Below are 15,841 nucleotides of genomic sequence, written 5' to 3' on the forward strand. Positions count from 1 at the left end.
CATGGAGGCCACTAACCATGGTGTCCCGCAGCCTCACTGCAGCCCTGCAAGTCAAGAAATATTCCCATTTTACAGCTGAGGAAACTGAGTCTCTGAGAACAGCAGGGACTGGCCTCAGGTCACTCTTTGGGCCCACAGACAGCTCACTCACCCCAACAACAGCTGCCTTTCCCAGATCAGGGCAGGTGGGCAGCCACCTGCCAGTGGACTCAGGCCCCCCAGTGGGAGGGGGGAAAGAGAGCTCCCTGAGGATCCTGGATCTGTGATCTCCTCAGATTTCTCCAGCAAGGGCCCCCCACCTTTCCAAACCCTCCCCACTTCCTCACAGCATAAGCAGATCCTCTTCAAGAAAGCCTACCATCTCTCCTTGACAGCTGGGGTGGCAGATAAAGCCACATTTGTCTCAGATGTAGGGTAGCGGCTCTGGGGGCAGCCACGAAGGTGGCTTGGTGGTATGGCTCACCCATGTTCTGGACAGTGCCTCTCCAGTTGACCATTTCTTCCGCCAGCCCAGCTCCTGCCCACACCCCTGCCGCTCCCAGCCCACAGAAGGGCCAGCTCTGCCAGCTCTGATGAGCATTAGCCAGGCCTCCCACCACTGCTCATGCTAAACTGTTTCAGTGTGTGTTTCTCTCACAGTTTAAGTGTCCTGGTGGGTCAGTGAGGCTGCCTCCCCTCCCACACCTCAATGCAGAGACTCCCCACCCCCAGGCTAGCCCCCCATGGTTCATGGCTCATGGTTCATGGCAGCTGCTTTCTCAGAGTCACATAGCAAGTCCTTAGCAGGCTGGGGGCTCTGCCTCTCTGCTCTTTGTCCTTGAACCCTGGTTTGGGTGTGGCCTTCCCCATAGGATCAGCAGCTCCCCAAGGGCAGACCTCCCCTCTGCTTTTCTCTGAGGCCCCTACTATCTTGCTGCTCCCAGGACTGGGCCCACAAGGGTCAGACAGAGAGATCACTGAGCCAACCGGGGGTTTTCCAGCTGTGTCCGAAGTGTTCTGGGTCTTTACATTCCCATATCTGGGAATATGGCATGCTGGCCCCATCCTGACTCATACATAGCAGTCCCATGAACATGTGTTCATAGATTGAGGTTTTGTATAAGATATGGTTTTGATAAAGCATTCTGTGCTTTAAAAAAAAAAAAAAAGACTTGAAAACCAATGAGTTTCTTTGAGTTAAAACATACTGAGAGCAGGGGAAACTCAAGTCAGGTACAAAAAAGGACTACATGGCTTTCAAAGAATTCAACTCAAGATTGATACCAACAGCCCCTGGAAGATGTCCCTCCCCAGGTGGACCGAAGTCTGGGGGCCTAAAGGCAGGAAGAACACAATCCCAGTTTCCTCCCAGCCAGGCCTGGGGACCTGGCCTCTTCTGCCCCAGCATCCCACTCCCGCACCTCCTGGAACCAAATGGGACGTTCCTAAGTATCCAGGTAGACAGCAGCATCGTGGTACCACCTGCCTGCAGGCCCAAAGATACCATGACTGTGGCTGGGCCCTCTCTCCTCCCTGTATATCTGCCTCCACGTTAAAGGTGATGCTGTCTCCCACAGGCAGGCTGATGAACTACACCATCAGAGAATAATCCATAATCCCTGGCACCTTTGCCCAAGCTTTTGCCTACAACTGGTCTTCTCTCTTTCTCCCCAACCTTCAAGGTCCAGCTCCAGCATCACCACCCCTGGGAGCCTTTTCCAGCCATTGGTTATTGAGGCCTACAGCCTGGTCTGCTCCTCTTCTGAGGCCTTGCCTTCCCTCTCTGTGGGATTACAGGCCTTTCCCTCCTTGCCCTTACCTGGCTCCTACCCATGTCCCATGACCTCCATCAGTGTGACACCCAGTAGGTTGCTCAGCAGCCTGGCTCAAGGCCTAGCAAGAAGAGTGTCCAGCCCCTGAGCCAGCAGCCTGGGGGAAGCCCCAGCTCCACCTCCAGGCCAGGGCCTCTAGCCTGGCCGGCCTGCTCTCTGGGGAGACAGAGGGGGTGAGGAGAGGAGACCAACTTCCGTTCCCACCTAAGAGCAATGCCTCCCCCACCCACATTTCAGGAGGAGCAGCTATAAATATCCGTGGGCCCAGGATGCTGATTCCCACGACACCGGCCCCTCCCTGCTTCTTCCCTTGTGCACAGCGACTGGGGCCAGCTCAGCTCTCCTACAGCTGGAGGCCAGCCAGGCAGGCCTCAGGCCCAGACACACATACAACTTCTCACCAGAGTGAGGGAAGAAACGAATCACCCTTTTTGGGTGTCTTGGAGCGGCTAAGGGTGAGCTCTCCTCCCTCCCCTCAGTCCTGACTCAGGCCCCACGTCTCCCTCCTCTGAGTCCTCAGCTCCTGGAGCTTTCTACAGAGTTGGGGGAGGCAGGAGGCCAGGCTCGTGGGAATAAAGAATGGCATTAGAGAGCTTAAGATTTAATTCTAGGAGTACCCGTTGTGACTCAGTGGTAACAAACCCAACTAGTGTCCATGAGGACTAGGATTCAATCCCTGGCCCCACTCAGTGAGGGTCCAGCATTGCCATGAGCTGTGGTGTAGGTCACAGGTACGGCTTGGATCCTGCATTGCTATGGCTGTGGTGTAGGCTGGCAGCTGTAGCTCCAGTTGGACCCCTAGCCTGGGAACTTCCTTAAGCTGTGAGTATGGCCCTAAAAAGACAAAAGAAAAAAAAAAGAGATTTAATTCCAGCCCTACCTATCACTTGATACATGACCTTAAGCAAGTGATCTGGCCTTTCTGAGCCTCAGTTTTCTCTTCTTTAAAATGGGATCAATAATCCCTACCTTCTGTGTGTGCTGAGGATACTCCTTTGCCTGGAGTAAATGCTCAGTAGGTCCCTGCTCCCGAGGTTGCTGTTATTCTGTTATTACCGTCTTCTTCTGAAGTTGGGCAAGCCCAGACCTGGGAGAGGGGGTGCTCCTGCCTAGGAGTCTTTGAGAAAGTTTCTAAGGCAGGGGAATGGATGGGGTGACCCAGGGAAAGGCTCTGTGTGGTTGAAGTGATGCGAAAGAGGGGTGGTGGGCTCCCAAGGGAGCTGTCAGCCAGCCTCTGCCTGCCAGCCCAGGACCCTTCAGAAAGGGGAGGGGGGTCCTGCATCTGACAGACTCAAGTGGGCTGAGGAAAAGCAGGACACCCCCTCGCAGCCCCACTCCAAAGCCTAATGGCCCCTTGGATGGAGATCGATGAGCAGAGATGCAGCACAATCAGTCTTTTGAACGAATGACCAAATGGAACTCAGACCCTGTCCTGAGAGAAGGAGTGGGCCAGGACCTTTTTATCAGATGGAGAGGCTAGACACCTGTCTTTTCCTTGCTCTCAGCCCACCCTTCAGGGCTCCCTCTGGAGGTAGGGTCAGAAGGCCAGGGCCTGGTGATGTGAGATGGCTCCCATAGAGCTCCCATGGGGCTATTACTGCCACTCATTAAGCAGTAGTGGCTGCATCATGAGGAGCAGACTCCAGACTGAAGGAGCAAGGGCCCCTCTCTGCCCTGCTGCTTGGACCCGTCACCAGGTTGGTGATGCCTGAGTCCATGTACTTATGAGACCAGAGTTGGTGAAGGTGAGGGGAAGTGAGTCTCTGGCTATGGCTACAGAGTGGGGGGAGGAGCCTAGGGGTGTGCCAACTGGAAGGACACTCTAGATAAGATGCTGGCATGAGCCTGGGCCCACAAGTCAAAATCCCAGGATGTGGGCCTCCTCTGCCTCCACCCCCATAAAGGTAACTCTTTGGAACAGACCATTGGGTAGACACTGGCCAGATCCCCAGATGTGTGCTAATAGAATCCAGCCTCCTGCCCCCTCCTGAGGCTCCATATCTGGGCCTTTGGTGCCCATGTGCTTCCGGATACTCATCTGGAGCCCAGCTAAGCTCCTCTAGGGGCAGGTACTCAGAGGGGGGCCTGTTTTTCCAATTGTTGACAGGCCTGGAGCAGGAGAGATGTTGTAGGGGCTTGAGCCAAATGTGTAATGGATGCCCTTGGGATACCTGGCCCTGCTGTGTGACCTTGAGCAGAACTTTGTCCCTCTCTGGGCCTCTGGGTAGGATCTTCAGTCTCCAAGGTCAGCTCTAAAATTCTGAGCTCAGACACCTTGGGAACAGGACAGGGGTCTCTGCTTCTATCCAGAGAGAGCTGGCTGCTTATCTGGGTCTACACATAAGGCAGGCTGGGCTCAGGACGGGGCTGAGAGGCAGTGCAGCCTGCCAGAGCTCCCTGGCATTGAGAAACCGCTTTCCTAAGTTGGCACAGAGCCTTGGGGCTCTCCTGGGATGAGAGCAGTGGCTCCTCTCCACCCCCGGTTCGCATCTTCCACCCCCTGGCCCCAGCCCCACCCTACCCAGAATAAACCCAGACCACCCCATCCTGTACCAGCCAGATCCACCCAGCCCCTCCAGAGCCAGTTGAGTCACTGCTCAGAGCTGCTCCTTTTTTTAACAGTCTGAGTCACCGGTTGTGGCTATGGCTCCATGACACATGCCCCAGGCTGCAGCTACCCCACGGCCCCTAACAGCACAACCAAAGGAGGGGTCTGAACGGAGGCTGGCAGCAGGTGTGAGCCTAGGCCATAGCCTCCACTTGTCACCCTTCCAGGCCTGGGAGATTCACCCCCTAGCAAGGCAGAGCTTAGACCTGCCCCCAGAGTCCTAGAACTACCCCACCACCTCCATCCAGGACAGTCTTTCAGGGATCTTGGCACCAAAGCCCATCTTCATCAGCTCTAACCCCACAGCTTTGCTTTGCCTCCAAAAGGACCTGGGCCTCCCAGCATTAGGTTGCCAGGAACAGAGAGTCTCTAGGCCCTGGGCCATGGGGGTGGTGGGAGCAGACAAGGCCTGGCCTTCTGGGGTGTGGGCCACAGAGATGCCTGAAACCTGCCCTTCCTCACCTGGACCCAGCTCAGCCTGACCTCTGACCACTCTGCGCAGAGCGCCATGAAGACATTCTCTGGACAGAACCACCACTTCCGCCCTTCCCTCACTGCTTCTCTCTAAGAGCTCCAGCTCTCTCTCCACACCCCTGCCTCTCCCTGTCTTCTCCTCCAGCCTTTCTCTCCATCTTTCTCCTCCCGCTTCTCTCTCCATCTGCCCCATCTCTCTGGCCCTGCCCCATTCTCGTTCCTTCACCCAGTCCTGGTGACAGCCGGCACCCTGCCCCCCACAGGTCCTCCTCTGCCTTCTCTGCTTTGTAGACATAACATACCCTCACCTCCACCCCTTCCCACAAAGGACTCTGGCCCTCAGGGACCAATTCAGAGAGAAAATTTCCATCCCCCTCACCCAAGTCCCCTCCTTCCCCTGCCCCAAAGCGCAGGCTACATCCTGTCCCAGGGAATGTCAAGATCCCACAGGCACTTCCTTGGAGGCTGAGAAGGGGGAGCAGGGGGCCTGGGAATGGCTCCACCACCACCACCCCCAGCCCCTGCCTGAGTAGGAGCCTGCACAGCCTCAAACCCCATCCATCTCCTGTCTGTGGCTATGGCCTCCAGCTATAAATAAGGGCTCTGATTCTATTTTCTTTCAAAACAAGCACCAGACTGTCACCACAGGCCCAGAAAAGCACTCCCTGGCTGGGGCAGTGCCCCACTCTGCCCCGCCCGTGTGTCCACCCTCTCCCCTGCCCAGCCCCAGCCGCAGCCCCACGGGCAGGCACTGGGGCCCTGGAGGGCACAGAAGCACTGGAAAGAAGCCTGGAGGTAAGACAAGGGTGGGGCCGGAGCTGGGGACAGCTCCCAGAGAAGCCGGTGCCCCTCCTCCTGCCCTCATGGGCCCCTACCTCCTTCCTTGCCACCTCCCATCACCAGTCTTGTCCCTGAGACTCACAATATTAACAGAGAGGTGACAATAACACAACTCCCCAAGCCATGGCTGAGTTTCTTTGCACCCCAGATGTGGAGAAGGAGCTATGGGCAGGAGGAGGCCTTCGTTCCTGAGGGAGCATGAGGGCGTTTCCTAGGCGAAAAGGAAAGAAGAGTTCACTGGGCAGAAGGCCTGGCCTGAGCAAAGGCCAGAGCGGGGACCTGGTAGGGGTAGATGGCAAAGGGCCCAGGGCCTGGTGTGGCTGGCGCACAGGATGTTTGAAGGAGTGAACAGGAAAGCCTGGCAGGGCAGTGGCTTCTGTGCCAGGGGTTGGGGCGTGATGGCAGGGCAGTGGGGAGCCATTGAAGGTGTCCAAGGAAGGGAGGATGCCAAGCAACTTTCAGTTGACCGTGGCCGTTACTAGCAAAAGGAGGCAGGAAATTGATTACGCCAGGCAAGGGGTGATGACCATCTGTCTTGTGGGACGATACAGAGGAGCAAGGGGGAAGACAAACTTGAAGGCTAATTTAGGGACTGAATGGATGGAACATGGGTGGAGGGAGGAAAAGTTCAGCGATTTTCAGATTTCTGCCCAGCAGTGGGTGGGGGGCTTTACTGGGTGATGAGCAGGTTGGAGGAAAGATGATACTGAGTGTGGTTTGGGGGTTCCTATAGGTGTTGCTGGCATAGATATCCAGGGGGCATTGGCAGGAGGGTCCAGCGCCCTGGAGAGTTGATGCTAAAGATGGAGATGAAGGGAGTTCCCGTCGTGGCGCAGGACGAATCCGACTAGGAACCATGAGGTTGCGGGTTCAGTCCCTCCCCTTGCTCAGTGGGTTAACGATCCAGCGTTGCCATGAGCTGTGGTGCAGGTTGCAGACACGGCTCGGGTCCCGCGTTGCTGTGGCTCTGGCGTAGGCTGGTGGCTACGGCTCCGATTAGACCCCTAGCCTGGGAATCTCCATATGCCACGGGAGCGGCCTAAGAAATAGCAAAAAGACAAAAATAAATAAAAAAATAAATAAAGATGGAGATGAGGATACCAGACCAAAGAGGCAGTGCCCGAGGCCAGGGAGGAAGGGGTGGGCTGGAGAGAGTGCAGCAGGAGCCAGGCACAGCTCGTTGGGTTGGAGGGCTCTGCAGAGTTAGTTAGCAGGTAGGGATGGAAGGCAAGGAATTATTCCAAGAAGAGTCAGGCCATGGAGTTCCTGTCGTGGCTCAGTGGTTAACAAATCCGACTAAGAACCATGAGGTTGTGGGTTCAATCCCTGGCCTCGCTCAGTGGGTTAAGGATCTGGCGTTGCCGTGGGCTAGGCTGTAGGTCACAGACATGGCTCGGATCCCACGTTGCTGTGGCTGTGGCGTAGACCAGCAGCTACAGCTCTGATTAGACCCCTAGCCTGGGAACCTCCATATGGCTCAGACACAGCCCTAGAAAAGGCAAAAAGATGGCAAAAAAAAAAAGAGTCAGTCCTGCCAAACAGTGGGAGTGGGAATGGGGTCTGAGTCTGAGGATCTCTGGTCAAACGTGGTTAGCACGGAGGCCACCAGCGAGGACACTGAGGTTTCCCGGTCTACCCTCCACACTCCTGCTGGCACATTATCAATGCCAGGAACTTGTTTCTCTTCCTGTCTGCTGTCAGACAGCTCTGCTGATAGAAAACCCCTCCTATAGGCCAATACCCACTCCGTGTGATCCTTGCCTTCCCTCAGGTGCTCATACTTTCTCTGTTGATATATGTGAATGGCCCTGGATGGCGGGTGTCCCATCCTCAAGAGCCTCCAGTCTAGCCAGGCCAGTGGCCCCTTAGGCCAGAGGTAGCTCTGCTGTACCCACTGTGGTGACCACACCCGTCCACCAGCCACTTCTTGCTGGGCTGGCAGGGGGCCAGGTGTGTTGTGTGGGTGTGTTGGGGGTGATCCCTGACCCAAGCCTCTGCTGCCCCCAGTCTCCTGAATACAGGACTTCTGTCTGTGGGGTCATCACACCCCTCTTTCCTATATTTCAGATGGGGGAACTGAGGCACAGAAGGCAGGGCCTTCTCCAAGACACACAGCCTACTGAGTACAATCTGGGCCAAATGGGTCCAGGCCTTTGTCCAAACCCACAGTCATCGCTTCCACTATCCCCCATCCCAGCTCATACACTCACTGTCTCCAGGCCAGGCTGCCAGGCTGGGGGAAGCCCGGAGACACCTCCCCAGCAGCCCTGCCCTTAGCGGTTTCTCATCTCAGAGTGGAGGGAAGATTTGGAGCTGAGCCCCAGGCATCCCAGCTCTGGCATGTGCCCAAGAGGGGATGGCTTCTCACCCTGGGAAGAGCCCACAGCCCCCACCTCTCCACCCTTTCCTCTGATCTCCAAGACCCCAGTGATCACGGGTGGCACTTATCACTGGTTTCTGGAACGTGCCGTCTTGAGCCGGCCAGCCTCGAAGAAGGTCCCGCCCTGATCCGGCCAGCCCCAAACCAGACCCCATCCAGCCACAATGGCTGAGGCCAGCTGCCAAACCACCACAGAAAGCAGATACTCCCCTCCCTCCCCCCTCCACCCCTGACCCTGATGGAGGGAGCCCCCAGGACAGGAAAGGAAGGAAAAAGCAAGTCTTCCCCAGGCAGGGGGCCAGCTCTCACACCCTCCTCCCTCTGGGGCCAGCGGCAGAAGCTCCACTTCCGATTCACAGGCAGCAACCAACCCCCACCACCTCCACCTCAACCACCCCACTTCTGTGTGCACACATTCCCCCCGCCCCCGACACCCACAGCACCCCGCTCTGGAGCCACCCCCGCAGGGCCTTGGATCCTAGCCCTGCCGCTGCTCGTCTTGAGGCCCTGACACAGAGGATTGCTATTTTTGAGTCTTGGGGTCCTCACCTGCAGAATGGGAGCTACTGACAATGACCCTGCTGGGCTGCGGGGCTGCAGGCCCAATGCCCGGCGAAGGCCCTTCACTTCGTTTCTTCCCTGAAGAACCCCTGCAGATACTTGGGGAGAGGACCCGTAGCTGAAGCCAGTGACCAGGGTCAGGGCTCAGCTGATAGCTGAGGAATCTGCTGTTCCGCCCTGGCTTCCTTGGCCTGGGACCCCTGAGCTGAGGATCCCACTTTGCTTCTGGGGCCAAGAAAGCCAGAGGGAAGGAGATGTGGAAAAGAGTATAGAAATCCACCCATCTCCCCTAAAAGGAGGAAAATTATAAGGCGAGGAAAAGCCTCTCGGAACTGCTCCATGCCGCAGCGGCCCCACCCCTGGGGAGCAGCGGAGCCTCCACAAAGACTCTTTTGAGGGCCCCACTTCCTCCCCGCCCCAGCCCTCCAGCCTGGGTGGACTCAAAACTGCTTCTTCCAGCAGAACCTCGTTTTCCCTCCCACTTCCTCTGAGCCCCATGTGGCCCCAAGGTTAGAACACATGGCTGGGAGCCCTGGGCCCCAGCCCTGCCCCGGTCAGTATCTAGGGGCCAAGCTCAGCACCTCCACACACACACCCTGCCCCCAGTCCCCTGCTTCCTCTCTGGGGTACTCACCTTCCAGAGGGGGCTGCCGTATTGGAAGTATTCCCCAGTTTTTTCCCCTCGGCCTGAGTGGCCTCCAGATACTTGGGGAGGGGACCAATAGCTGAGGCCAGTGACTAGGGTCAGGGCTCAGCTGATAGCTGAGGAATCTGTTGTCCGGCCCTGGCTTCCTTGGCCTCACAGGGAACCAGAAAAGCAGCCAAAGAGGTCAAGTACCCTGAGAGTGAGTCTCATGGCTCAAGGGTTCTAGGAGCAAGGAGGGATGGGGCCGTCTTGACCCCAGCGAGGACTTCACAGTGTTGAGAAGGGGAGATAGTCAGGCAGGGCCTGACATTCCTGCACTGTATTGGATAGCTATTGTCTCTCAAGGGGGAAGCCTACTGATTTTTTTTATTCTTTTTCTTTTTTTCTTTTTTAGGGCCACACTCTTAGCATATGGAAGTTCCTGGGCTAGGGGTCAAATTGGAGCTGCAGCTGCCACAGCAACGCCAGATCTGAGCTTCATCTGTGACCTAAACCACAACGCATGGCAACATGGGATCCTTAACCCACTGAGTGAGGCCAGGGATCAAACCCGCATCCTTGTGGATCCTAGTCGGGTTTGTTTCCACTGAGCCACGAAGGGAACTCCAGAATCCTGCTTTTTTAAGTCCCACGTGACTCTGAACTAACATGCTGTTTTTCCTATGGCCATGGCTTGCAGGGCATGAGAGGAGCCGGCGGTCAGCGGCCGCTGGGATGGCTGGGGGTTATTCCCCAGTCTGGAGTCGGGTAGGAGAGCCAGGGGAGTGAGCACTCTGGGTCTGCAGGTGTGTGAGCATCTCCTAGGCAGCCAGCCCTGGCAGGTGATGAGCCATCCAGCCTTGGCTGTGTGACCCCTGTGTCACCACGGGCAGGTTATGTTGTCCTTTTGATCTGACCCAAAGTCATCCCTGTAACTTTCCCCCTTGTTACCCAAAGTGTAAACAGCCTTGGTGGAAGGTCAGATCTCAGTTTGGGAGGGCTGAGCCTTGGGGGTCTGTGGGACCTGCTGAAGGAGGGGTAGACACCTGAATAGACATGGTGACAGCATCTCCCTTGCCCAAGAGCTCAGGGAGGAAGGCATGGCTTGGAGTCAAGGTCCAGTACCCAGAGCCAGACTGGCCCTACTGCGCCTGATTCTCGTCTGTCCACACTCACCTCAACCACTGTGAGGCGTGGCATTGACATGCACCACTGCACACTCAGGCCACCTGCAGCCCACTGAGGCTGAGCAGGGGTCTGCAGGCTCTGTGGGGCTGAGTTCTATCAGCACACTTGCATCCCCAGATCTGAAGTGGGAGGGAGCGGTGCAGGGAGCATCAGCCTGGGCCAGTCCTGGGGGCCAAACCCCTGGTTCTGCATCAGAGAGAACTTTCCACTGACTCCAGCCTCCTTGGAGCTGCCCCGGCTTGGGGCAGAGTGCTGGTAAGGACAAAGCGAGTCCTTGGAGGCACAAGGGAGGGGATCAGGCCTGAGGTCTAGAAGACTCTGACTGGGGCAGAGCACAGGGCCCATCCCCACACACACACACAGGGCCAGCATTCAGCCCCAGGTGGGCCACACACACACACACCCTTGAAGAGAGACAGAGAGGCCTTCATCCCGGCCCTCCCAGAGCTCCCCACCCTGCAGACTCTCTCAGGGGGACTCTCCCAGCCTTACTGCTACCTTCCCAGGATCTGTACCCCTGGTGCCAAACCCCAAGAGGCTATGGTGGAGAAGCCCAGCCTTGCCCCAGAGTGGGACCCCCTCCCTCCCCAGCTGGTTGGCGGGTGCCCCCCTCCTCCCCCTCCTTGCTCTGTCCACAGCAGCAGGCTCACTGCCAACATCCTGCCTTCTCTGTGTCTCTTGGTTTTTCCTCCTCCATCTCCTTCCTCAGGGCTCCGTTTGGATCCCTGAGTTCAGTCTTTGTGGAGGAGGGGGGTCTTTATTTCTCATTCTCAGTTTTAATACCTTTCTCAGGCTTCCTGTGTCTCCCAGGTTAGTTCTCCCTTTCCATCCCTTATCATATTTGTGAGTGGATGAGTAGATGGACGGATGGACGGATGAATGAATATGGGTTCCCACTTCTCTCCCCATCCATCTCTCAGCTCCTGCTCCATCTCAATACCCCTGGGTGTATCCCACACACACATCTGCATGTCCAGGTCTCCCACCACCCACCCCACTTGTAGGGCCAGGCTATCCTACCCAGCAGCTCTGAGCTCCCAAACTTTCTCCCTTATAAAGTCAGGCGGCGGCAGACACCCAGGAATGCTGCTGCTGCCCATGACGCATGCCGGCTGTGGGGCCGCCCGACTGCCCCCAGGCAACCAGGAATGTGGTGGGAGGGGGGCACACAGAAATTGATTGCCAGGGGGTGAGGTGGGATGGGGGTGCTCAGGCAGCCTGGGGCTCAGACAGGTGGTAGGGACAGGAGCTGCAGGCTTTCTGCTTCTCTCTGTCAAATTGCTTCTCCACCAGAGCCTCAGTTTGTCTGATAAGTGGAAACCAGCAGTACCCTACTGCAGGGAAGGGCCACGGAGAACTCCCATCACCAAGGAGTGGGGGCCCCAGGGTCGAGCAGGCAGGCCTGGCTCTCTGGACTGTCCTGGGGCAAGGGCGATGCTCACAGTTACAGCTGGGACAGGACAGAGGGAGGAAAGGACCAAAGACCAAGATGGGGGAGAAGAAGAAAAGCAGAGGCAGGGACGATGGAGACGTGGGACAGAGACAGGGAGAGAGACAATCTGGCTGACCCCAGGGGTCCTGAGGACCCAGAAGGAGCATGGTCTGCAGCAGCCCCCAGACTGGAAAAGGCACCCATTCTTGAGACCCCCCCAGGCCAGCCTGAGAGAGACAGGAAGGCCAATGCCTGCTGACAGGCAGGCAGAGGGTGGAGTGTCATGGTGGAAGTAAGCCTCAAGTTTAGGGTCTCCCAGGGACAGGGACCAGGTTCCCATTCATAAACATCCTAGGAGTGCCCCAGGAGCCAGGAGATGCCAGCACTGCCCATGCTGTGCCAGAGGGTAGCTTGTTGGGGGACCTTGGCGGAGGTGTCGTCTTGCTGTGTGAGAAGGGGCTTGGCGGGAAAGGACAGACTCTTTTCTGTGCCCCAAGCCCTCTCTCAGGAAGAGAGATGGAAGCACCCGCCCGGGGCCCAGACAGCAGCGCCCTGTTCATGGGCAGGAAGGGTGGGAAGCTGTGGGATTCTCCACCTTCAGCAAACCTCTCGGATGGATGGGTGCTGGGGGGGGGGGGGAGGCGCGGCAGCCCTCCAGGAACACACTGCCCCTTTCATGGAGCCGGCCGCAGCCAAGTCACGGCGGGCAGGCACCGAGGGGCAGGACAGGCCTGGGCACAATCACTGCTCTGTCCTGGCAGCTCCCAGCCCACACGCGCACACATGCATAAACACACAGCCTTACGCAAACCCAAAATATACTCCCAACAGCCACCCACACGCCTGCACACACGTGCAAGTACACATCTATGCAGCCCTGGACGCTCACATAGGTACCTTCTTCCAGACAGAGAAGCCCATAACTGCGGCACTCTTCCTGCCCTCCTACTTGTCCCCCATACCCCTTAGGACACCCTGCACTCCCATGCCAAAGGCTTGGAGCCACTCAAGCAGCCAGTACCATTTCCCTCTGCAAACTCACATTTGAGAGCAGACCCCAGAACAGAAATAGGACTAATCCTCACAGAAAGGAAGAGGAAAGAATGCCCATTTTATGGAATGGCAACACTGAGGCCTGACTTGGACCACTTTTTCTGGCCCAGAGGGCAGCCCACATCACCGCTGCTGTCCTCAACCGATGTTTTGATGAATTTTAGGTCCTCTTCACCTAGGAGAGTCAAAGACAGGTCTCAAGGCAGTAATGATGCCACCTCCCTTCCCCCACCACCCCAGCACCCCATTAGCCTGCTGAACCTGGTGTTGCCCACTCAGCTTTTCTCTCTACTCCTCTGTCTTCAGCATCTCCAGAACCTGTCTATGCCTGCCAGTCCCTCTGAGACCACCCACTTCCCTCTCTCTACTCCTCTGAACACCCTCGGGAGTTCCCATTGTGGCGCAGTGGAAATGAATCCAACTAGTATCCATGAGGGTGTGGGTTCGATCCCTGGCCTCGCTCAGTGGGCTAAAGATCTGGCATTGCCATGAGCTGTGGTGTAGGTTGCAGACACGGCTCGGATCCCAAGTTGCTGTGGCTGTGGTGTAGGCCAGCAGCTGGAGCTCCGATTAGACCCCTAGCCTGGGAACTTCCATGTGCCACACATGAGGCCCAAGCAAGCAAGCAAACAAACCCCTCACCTCCCTCAGGAAGCCCTCTGGGATTGACTCCCAGCTCATTACTTCTTTATCCTGCATTCCTTCTCCATTCAAAGCCCCTCTCCAACTGCAACTCCCCCCACGCAGCCGAGGACAGGGATTCTGGGTTCTTACAACTGCAGCCCATCAGAGACAGTAAGAGAGGCAGCAGAAGGAGACCAAGAGATGGGAGGAGCAGCGCTGTCAGAGTTTCCAAAACTGTGGCCAGCAAGGCCTCAGAGGCCTCCGTTGGGGCAAGGGGGCTGCTGGGCCTGTTCACTCCCAGCAGCACAAGGCAGCTTGTGTGAGCCCTTTCCCGCCCGACCTCACAGGAAACAGCAGGGCCCGGCCCCTCAATGGGCCCATTCAGACCCCAGCTCTCTGGAAAGTACCTCTGCTTCCTGTTGCCCCCCTCCCCCGACTCTGGCCTGAAGAACCAGGCCAGACAGGCTGCTACTCTCCCTGCTGGGAGGGCGCTGGAGGCAGGTGGTTCGGTGGTTAGATCCAGCCAGCTACTCCGGTTCCTGCCTGGTCCCGAGCTTGACCATGCCCTGGCAGGTTGACATCCACCTGTCACAAAAGAAGCAGAGGGGCCCCCAACCAGTGTGTGGTAAGCAGGTAAACGTTTAGCAACACCCTCTGTGGGAGAGAGGGACCCTGATTTGTAGTGTTTGCCACTTTCCGTGGTATAACTATTCTCATTGGGCAACATCACCGGGCTTGTAAAATTCCTGCAAATGTAACAATCAGCTTTTGCCCGTTGCTCTAAGCCACGGTGGTGGCTCCATCCTGCAGGGGCCATCTGCCCCACTCTTTGCACTGTGGCTGCCCTTGGTTTAGGGTGCTCCGTTTTGTTCTCAAGAATCAATGACTTTGGAGTTCCTATTGTAGCGCAGCAGAAACGAATCCAATTAGTATCCATGAGGAGGCGGGTTCAATCTCTGGCCTTGCTCAGTGGGTCAGGGATCCAGTGGTGCTGTGAGCTGCAGTGTAGGTCACAGACACAGCCTGGATCCCACATTGCTGTGGCTATGGTGTAGGCTGGCAGCTGCAGCTCTATTTGGACCCCTAGCCTGGGAACTTCTATGTGCCATGGGTGTGGCCCTTAAAAGGGGAGAAAAAAAAAAAAAAGAAATAAAAAGAATCAGTGACCTTGCAGGCAAGGCATCCCTGTAGGCGCATGCCAGCTGCCGGTTCCCTGGTCTGCCCCTCACGGCACCGAGGTGTGCTGGGCCTGCTAGGCTGTGTCTGCCTGGATGGTTTTGCCATTCTCCTTTGATTCCTTTCACTTCCCAGGCAAGGCTCTGGTGTTGCCAGCAAGTGCAGGCAAGAGGAGCTAAGTAGAAGGGGTTCCGGCTCAGCCCGAGGGGAAGAGCATTGTCTTCCGGACATCCCTCCATCCCTCCGGGCTGCATTGTGTCCTTAGGGCGTACAAGTCTGGGACACCTCCAGTGGCTGCTGCTACTTCCTCAGATGCCGGTCAGCTGCCTCAGGCTGCCCCGGAGACCAGCATGTATGTGGCTAGTGCCAGATGATCCCTTATCAAGACCATCAGCCTTTACTCATTCACACAGGATTTAAGAGAAGCCTAAGGGAGATGAATCATCTTTTTAACCCATGCCTGCCCCCCCACCACCACCACCCTAGTCCCAGATGTCAAGGGAGTAGAGTCAAAAATTATATTTGGCACTAATCTCCACAAAAGGGATGAACTAGAAGTTGTGGCAGCAGGTTGGAGGTCAAGGGAGGCTAATTTGGGGAAACTGGAGAGGGGGACAACTTGAAAAAGGAGATGTCCCAGCATGAGACAAAAGGAGCCTGGTTAACAAATCTGACTAGGAACCGTGAGGTTAAGGGTTTGATCCCTGGCCTCACTCAGTGGGTTAAGGATCCAGTGTTGCCTTGAGCTGTGGTGTAGATTGCAGAGGTGGCTGAGATCTGGCATTGCTGTGGCTCTGGCATAGGCCAGTGGCTATAGCTCTGATTAGACCCCTTGCCTGAGAACCTCCATAAGCTGCAGGTGTGGCCCTAAAAAAGACAAAAAAGAGGGGGACCATATACGGTGACCACTAATGCTGGGAAACCCCAAATATGACCTCCTGCCTTAAGGGGCCTTCTGGCCTCCCCATCAGGCCCCCAGCCCCTCCAGGCCTTTTGTTTTTTGTTTTTGGGGGGGTGGTTTTGGCTGCACCAGCAGCATGTGGAAATTCTCAGACCAGGGATCAAAAAC

The 15,841-nt window shown here is 56.7% G+C and overlaps 1 protein-coding gene across 1 annotated transcript in view; it reads left to right on the forward strand.

Moving 5' to 3' along the window:
- Nucleotides 1–15,841, forward strand: part of CSPG4 (chondroitin sulfate proteoglycan 4) — a 39,421-nt gene that overhangs the window by 4,316 nt on the left and 19,264 nt on the right. The window lies entirely within an intron of this gene.

This window comes from Sus scrofa, chromosome 7, assembly GCF_000003025.6.
Source record: "Sus scrofa isolate TJ Tabasco breed Duroc chromosome 7, Sscrofa11.1, whole genome shotgun sequence".
In the NCBI taxonomy this organism is placed as follows: domain Eukaryota; kingdom Metazoa; phylum Chordata; class Mammalia; order Artiodactyla; family Suidae; genus Sus; species Sus scrofa.